Below are 8,287 nucleotides of genomic sequence, written 5' to 3' on the forward strand. Positions count from 1 at the left end.
CTTTTGGGAATATCATCAAAGATCGAAGATTTATTGATTGGGATTTCTTCCTACAACATTGGTTGTTTGGCTTATATTTGCGATATTGAAGGGCTAGAGCACGCGCACTGTGATTATAGCCTAGATCATGAATAATCACAGTACTCCTTAAGAATACATGAGACCGCGACCAACACATTCCATTTCAACATTTATATGACTATTTCTAGACTCTTGAACGGACCTTAATCGTCAGAATAATACGTATACAAAGACTCGTCCCCTTCAAATTCTTATAAGGTCAACATAACTTACATAATCATTCTGAAGAAAAGAAAGGAAGACCTTACATACCTCATAATATCTAGTCCAATCCTCAAGCTAACTTAAATTGCAACTCCTTTGTCTACAAGCAATAAACAATACTATCATCACAAAATGAATGTCATAACTTATCGCATTTGAATGACAGATTTTACTCTACGATAAAACAGACATCACCTCCGCTATATATATTACTTCCAAAAAGTTAGAACAGCTGATAGCAACCCAAACAATATCAACAATACTCATAATAAGCCATTCGAAACAGTTTAACCATCCCAACGAGCGGCAAGCTCGATTTACGGTCAACAAAATAGAGTTTGTATCCAATTTCTTCTTCGTGAATCTACTTACAATGTCAATAATATTATACTTATTTTTACCACATCATTTTCAGTCCAAAATACCGTAAGACTAAACGTCAAAAAATGCCACACCCCTGGCACCTTAACTTTTATCATCAATCACTTGTGTTTTTCATGATTTCTTCTTCAATCAACTTAATTAACACCTAGATAATCTTAAAAACAACAACCATAAAATTATCATATTATTTCTCATAATTTCGGCCACCGTAAACCATATATGTAGCCACAAAATAGTCCAACAGAAAGATAACCATATCTCATGTTCTTTCAAGTGCTATCTTATGGTATGTCACTCAAACAATATAATCAATAGTAAATAATTAAGCCTTTTCTCATTTAAACCAGCCTTGAATTCAACTTAAAAATAATTTCACAACCAGCCAATAATGACGCAACAACAAACAACATACTACTCTATCGATACTCGCAAGTTCTAATCTTTAAAATCGAGCTACCACTCGTATAATCTTAGATAAGGAAAGGAAAAGCATAAACTTACCTTTGGACTGAGTAGAAACCACAAAAACGAGTCCATCTTCTTCCGGAATTAGTCCCCCAATGCATCTACAAGAAGGAGAAAGGAAAACTAGCAAGCTTTCTTGCTTTTTCAGCACTAGAATCACTTCGTATCACCCAAAATAACCTAGGGTATGTGGGGGATTTTTTGAGGGAGGAGTTGCAGGTTGTTCAACCTGATGTTCTTGGTCTGAAAATGTGTAAAAGAAATGAGTTGATTCAGCCTTCCGAAAGGTCCTTGTCTTTTATAAGTAACTAGACGTCTAGATGTCAATTAAAGATTACGTACGAATGATCTAACGAACCAGAAGCAATATTGTATCCGTATAATGAGGGATAGTTATGCACGGATAGTTCAACAAGGTAGCATAATGTATAGTTTGTAGAAAGATAAGAATGATTTGACCTTATGAGTGCCATGACTTCCAATACTTACATGTTTGTGTCAACGAAACTGATAAAGATACACAAAGATAGTTACGTTGCTCTCGAGTTAAGTAAGGTTGATTATATATGAGGGTGATTTTAAGAGACGATATATGTTACCTATGAAGTCGTAAACTATAAACTATGATAATTTTAACAATAAGAACATAGTTGATAGAGTGTAGCTCCCACAAACTCTTATTACGTATTGATGAATGGATATGTATATGTATATGTATAACGAGTAGCCTCACAATCTAAGCATATTACTTAGCTGTAAGTAGAAAGAATCATGTAATCCCCAAAAATGAGTCATGGTGTGAAATAAGGATAGAAGTGTGATATAGAAATATTTACAACGTTCTTCATGGCTAAATAATATAGAATACGAAGGATGATGCAGAAAGCGACTAAAGAATAAGAATTGGTTATTGTAACGAGTTACTCACGAACATATATGTTTATGAATACAAGTTTCTATATTGATTATTGAATGATATTTGCACGAGTGATATGAAACGAATATGTATAAGACATAATTCATACGAATGGTTTATGAATGCGTAGGCGTACAGTGTAGCCCTATGGATGATCTATGAATGCGTTGGTGTATAGTGAAGACCTATGGACTGTCTCAGTTGCACGCATAGCAAGAACTCGGTATTGTGAGCCGTACAGACGATGTACTATGTTACACATACGAATAACTGGTTATTCATGTTTATGAGTGAGCCTTACAGACGGTGTCTGATGAAGCGTGTAAGTGCCACTTTTATCTTTCATAGTATCCCTAGAGATGTTTGATCTGTTTGAGGTAATTATTCAGATCTGAGGTATGATGGTTAGGATAATGTTATAGATGAAGTTCCATAATATGACAGTTTCTAGTACAGATAATATATGGGAACAAGTTCCAGTATATCATGATGCGAATTGGATGTATATACGACCCTCGCGACCTTAGATGTTATTGGCCTACGGAGCATTCCCTTTCCAGTCTAAATACTTTGTAAGGTAAGTTGGGTAACTCAGTATTGTATATATGTTACGAGTCAGAATAAGGTATGTATGCTTCCTGGATTTCATTGGACGTCCAGATTAATTTTAGTATATCATATATGCATGTCAGTTCAGTTTAAGTTCAGTTATTCATTTTTTATCTACTTTACATTCTAAGTACAATTTTATGTACTAATGTCACATCATTAGTGCACTACATTCATGCCTGTAGGTTTAGGTATCCAGTTTGGCGGGCTCTTATCCTAGACGAAGTTGATATCCAACTGAGGTTTGGTGAATCTCCATTTCATCCAGAGTACAACCGAGTCTAGAAGTTATTACATTATCCTATGTGTGTGTGTGTGTGTGTGTATATATATATATATATATATATGACTTTTTTGCCTGCAGGATCTCGATTTTAAGTAAATCAGTGATCGTACAGAATGAGTCACCATGTAAACAAGGTATTAGTTGCTTCTCCACCTTACCTAGGTTGGGGTGTGACAAGCAGTTTATACTAGGTGGGACAAGGTTATTGTCATGCCCAGACCTCGGGGAGCGTGACCGGTTCTCAACCAAGATACCCTGGTCAAGTAAGCCTACTAGATTCTACTAACCCGACCTTACCCATGAATAGAGTGAAGATGTATTCCATCAATTAGACAATGAGAGGATTACATGTAAAATATGAATTTCATTACTATTAGAACTTCATTCAAGGTTTCCCAAAATACATTCCACATTCATAGTTTAGAGGTGGAAACTTGTGATACAAATTACAACATTTCTAGTTTGACTTTTCCAACACCATTATACAACCCACACTATGTCTACGGAGCCTCTAACGGATACAAAAGAGAACTATGATGGTTCCTGCAACAAGGCCCCGGCTATACCTCAAAATACTATACATAAGGAACAAGAGATACAAGACAAAGAAATGAAATAGGGCTCACCACTGGTATGTAATAGTACTGGATGAAGAGGGTGTACCGTTATCACTGATTGATGCCACCTGCTATGGAACCACTGGTATGTAATAGTACTGGTATATAAGAATAAACACCTCCTCGATGAATCGAGGAACAATACAAGGAGAGATAGCATGGTATCAATGAGAGCCTCAAACAATATAACAACATCAAGTTAAGAGAAAGATAAATTTCAAGTAAATTTCAATACTTTTAAGTTGGGAGATCTTTATTACCGATACACCATCGTGTTTTTAGCACAGAGTCTGATCTCGGTCCGATCGGCTAAGTCGTCTCATCAGAGACATCCAATCATAATACCACTATGCTCACGGCATGGTGTTCGATCTAAGCCCGATCGGCTAAGCCGCCTCACCACAATTTTGTGTGGGTCGACATCATAATCCGCTAGCAATCATCTCATCCCAATTAAGGAGAATAATCTTACCACATCAATCTCATCCCAATTAAGGGGAATAATCTCATCGCATCAATATGAGGATTTACCCCTCAATCACTCCTACACCGACACATGTAATTTCGGGGTTAGGTTAATTCAGCCTACCCTTTCTCGGTGACTAAACAATACTCCCAAAATATTTATTATAAAAAATAATTAAAGCTCATTTCATAATATTTCACACATCTTTTCATTTTGTTGGCCACTAGTGGCCACAAGTATAATTTCATTCTTGGCACGTCTGCCGTATTTCGTATTTCATACTCCCTTCTTTCACTTTCAAACATTATTATGGGTTATCAATAATAAGGGCATTTATAATCAAGACTTTCAGTTCATATATGAGAAATAAGAGTCGTAAGCACATTGAGTTTTCTTCCACCATTTGGCATCACAACTTTAATTTGAAACACGAATTTAAGTCATAACATTTTAATACACAAACCATACTTGAACATATTCTCGAAGGATAACATAATGTGATAGAAGCATTTGGAACACATATTGAACATATATCTTTCGACAGAAAGCTTATTCGGAATAGTCAAATTTTAAAGGAACAACTAGAAACATGAGAAATAAGAACTTGGCCCATCAAAGTTGAGGCTCACGAGAACATCGTGGGATTCAATTCTAAGAGAGAATTTTAGCCAACATACCTCGCTTGAGCTTCCCTTAAATTACTACAATATTTCGGAAATCCTAGCAACTTCAATCTATTAGAGAGAAGACAAAATCGAACCATGATTAGCAAGAGGTTCATGGGTTCAGCTCATTTAAGCATTTCATCAAACACTATGTGTGCAACTTGACTACAAGGTCCTTCTACCAGATTTCCTTCACCACACAACCAATTCAACACCAAGAGTTCACCCATATTAGTTCAGTGACCTCCCCACCATACTCATTGGCACATGCATGCATAAATAACAACTCCCAAACCCAAGAATCACACTCCCCCTTAACCATGTTCTGCCCAAACTCAAAATTAGAATTTAGGGTATGGAACCTTAGCTGTTATATGAAAACCTTATGAGCTTCCCTTATGAATTCGCTGTGGCTTAGGCAAGGGATTAAAGTTGTAGGTATTGGAATTCCTCCCCCTCTCTCTCGTCCCTCCCCTCTCTCTTAAAATATCTGATTAAACCAACTAAAATAACCCCAAGATCATTTTATAGGAAATAAGGCCGGGTTATACAATCAGAAAATGGACACTCCGAACTCAGTTATGGGGCCGTAGAGTGAACCGCAGAATAGGTATGCGTTCTGTAAAATCGACGACAAAACAGTCCTCCAAAACTGGACTGGCCTGGTCTCATAATGCGGTCGCATAACATGCTGCAGAATCTTTCTTTGATGTTTTCTTATGCCAGTTCTGCGACGGATGTGCAGCCCACGAAATGGCTATACGATCACATAGTGGACCGCATAATGACCTCCAAAAATTGGCTTAAGTCTTGTTGCATTCTGCGGCCGATATGCGACCCGCGAAGAGATTTTGTTGTCGCAAATTGGACCTCTAAAACATCATGTTCTAAAAAACTTTTCGTCCAACTCCCCGACATACTGTATAACCCAAAAAGTCTGTACCGCTACAATTCTAAAACACACTAGCCTACTTCAGCACCACGAAACCCCAGGTTGTAGGTTTAATTTTTACGGGGCCTTACATTTATATGAACTAGAATTAGTATAATCGGATTTGTATAAGGTATGTTAGAAGAAGAATGTCACTAATCAGTTTAAAATTTGGCTATGGTTCATGTCAGGTGAGAGGACCCCGTGACTGGTTGTGTTGATGGGTGATTACGAGTTCCTACATGTTTCTCTCTTCATCGCGACATTCCTAAGGTTTGGAATAAAGTTTTACTTGTCATCAGGTTTGGTAATAAGTAGCTACTATGGTCGAAAGATAATGCTATGGGTGTATGTGTCATGTGGTACGTCGTGAGGTTATATCTTGGGAATATATTTATGGTTTGTTACATCATGTTGAGATTGATACAGTGTATATATATGAGAATCGGATCGCAGAGGGAATCCGAAAGTTGGAATTTTGTTCTAAAGATTGTAAGCTAAGGTTGAAGGAAGAATCATCAGTCAGTATTGCATTTATGGGATTATATAGATTGAGGTAATGTGAGATCATGCATTGGTATATGTATGATGAGTTATACAGTGATTTGGCAGCTTTGGAATGACTCTTGGCACGTTCGAGGACGAATGTATGTTTAAGTGGGAGAGTATATAACGGCTCAATCGGTCATTTTGAGAACTAGCATTTTTTGGAAGATTGAAACTTTGAGTAGCTTCATATAATGCATTATGACTTGTGTGTATAGTTGGTTTAGAATTTCGAGAGGTTCAGAGTTGATTTGAAAGAGTAATTCTCAATTTGGAAGCTTTAAGTTGGAAGAGTTGACCAAGGTTTGACTTTTGAATAAATGACCTTAAAATCGGGATTTGATGGTTTCAATTTGTTTGAATGGTTATTCTGGACTTGAGCATATGCTCGGATTCAAATTTAGAAGTTCCTATAAGAGTTTGGCTCTAATTGTTAAAAGTTGGCAATTTGAAGAATAGGAAAGTTCATAAGTTTTACCAGGAGTTGAATTTGGTGTTATTGAGGTTTGATTGGTATTCCATGTCATTGGATATGTTAATTTGGTTGATTAGAACTTGTGCGCAAAATTTGGTCGTGATTCGGACGAGTTTGGCGAAGTTGAAATGTTTGAAAGTTAAGAGAATGATTTTGATCTTCGATTCTTGGTTTTGATGATATTTGTCGTACTTCAAGCCATTGAAATGCATATATAGTTTGTGTCCGAGAGTTTCCGAATGCGATTTCAGTGCTAAAACTAATGTTTTGCAATTACTGTTATTCTTGTGCAACAATTCCAAAAATACCGGTTAAGTCCCTGAGTTCATCCATAAATTTTCGACTTCCATTATAACTTCAAAATATCATTTCTCTCTCATTTTAAGGCTAAATTGGGTCATTAAAAAAGCTATGTTGGGTGGAATCTCGCAAAAATTATGTTAGATTTTCAAAAGTATGTTTCGGGATCATCTAGCATCTCATTCAGGCTGGAACAACTGCTATATTTCTTTACTTGTTCGGGGATTTAGTCACTTTATTTTTTAAAGTTTTGAAGGTCGGGAAGAGATGATTTTTGAGGGAGTTTTCATCTACTTCATTGGGGTAAGTAAACCTAACTCGTCTTTATGATTATAACATGAATTTATTATTGATTTTGACTCTAAATGGAGAAATCCTAAAAAAGAAAAGAGGGTTTTGGCTTGAAAGATAAGAAAGTGTATTTTGGAGTTTTGAATTATGATCTGAACTCGGATTTTGAAATTAATCACATATTTGGACCCGGAAAGTTATAGGTCATGGAGATTTGGTATTGGTTTTGGATTTCGGGCATGTGGGCTCGAGTTAATGTTTTGCTGACTTTTTGGGAAATCTTCAATGATCGATGTTTTATGGTTTGAGATAGCTACCTATGACATTTATTGACTTCCTTGGTTGATGTTTGGCTTGAATTTACGTGATTTCTAGAGCGAGGTTTTAATGTGATTTGAGGTTGAAGAGTAGCCCAGATGAGGTAAGTATCTTGCATAGGCTTGGATTGAGGGTATTTCCCCGCATGCTATGATGATTGTTATATGTTGGGGGTGAAACATAAGTAGAGTGACGAGCGTATATGCGGTCACTGTGTTTTTTCATTATCTGGGTGGACCTTGGGCTATTATATACCTTGTTTTTCTATCATGCCTCTTTGATATCGTGTTTCCTCAAGTTGTATGACTACGTGAGCAAATATTTAATGCTATAAATCATATCTACATTGTTTTCTTATTTGTTTGGGACATGATAGGGCTATTTCTCATATATTAAGCTCTTTGCCTTAGCCATAGTCATATTATTTAGTCATGATATTGTATTCGCGTGTTATATCTGTCTTTGTGCATTTTTATATGTTATCTCACATGTTTTTGGTGTCCTTGTGTGTGTGACACGAGTTTGAGATGAGTTGTTTCACATCGATGTACATTCCATGTGCTATTTTGATTGTAATATTGAGATATGGTGGAATATAGAGATTTGAGGAGATTGATGATTTATTTTGGGCCTTGAGTGGATTGATGACTGATCCTGGGCCATAAAGCCTTGTTGATATTGATTATGAGGTGACGCTTACGCAAGGCCCCGTACTGGGCTGAGTGATATTTAT

This window comes from Nicotiana tomentosiformis, chromosome 6, assembly GCF_000390325.3.
Source record: "Nicotiana tomentosiformis chromosome 6, ASM39032v3, whole genome shotgun sequence".
NCBI lineage: Eukaryota > Viridiplantae > Streptophyta > Magnoliopsida > Solanales > Solanaceae > Nicotiana > Nicotiana tomentosiformis.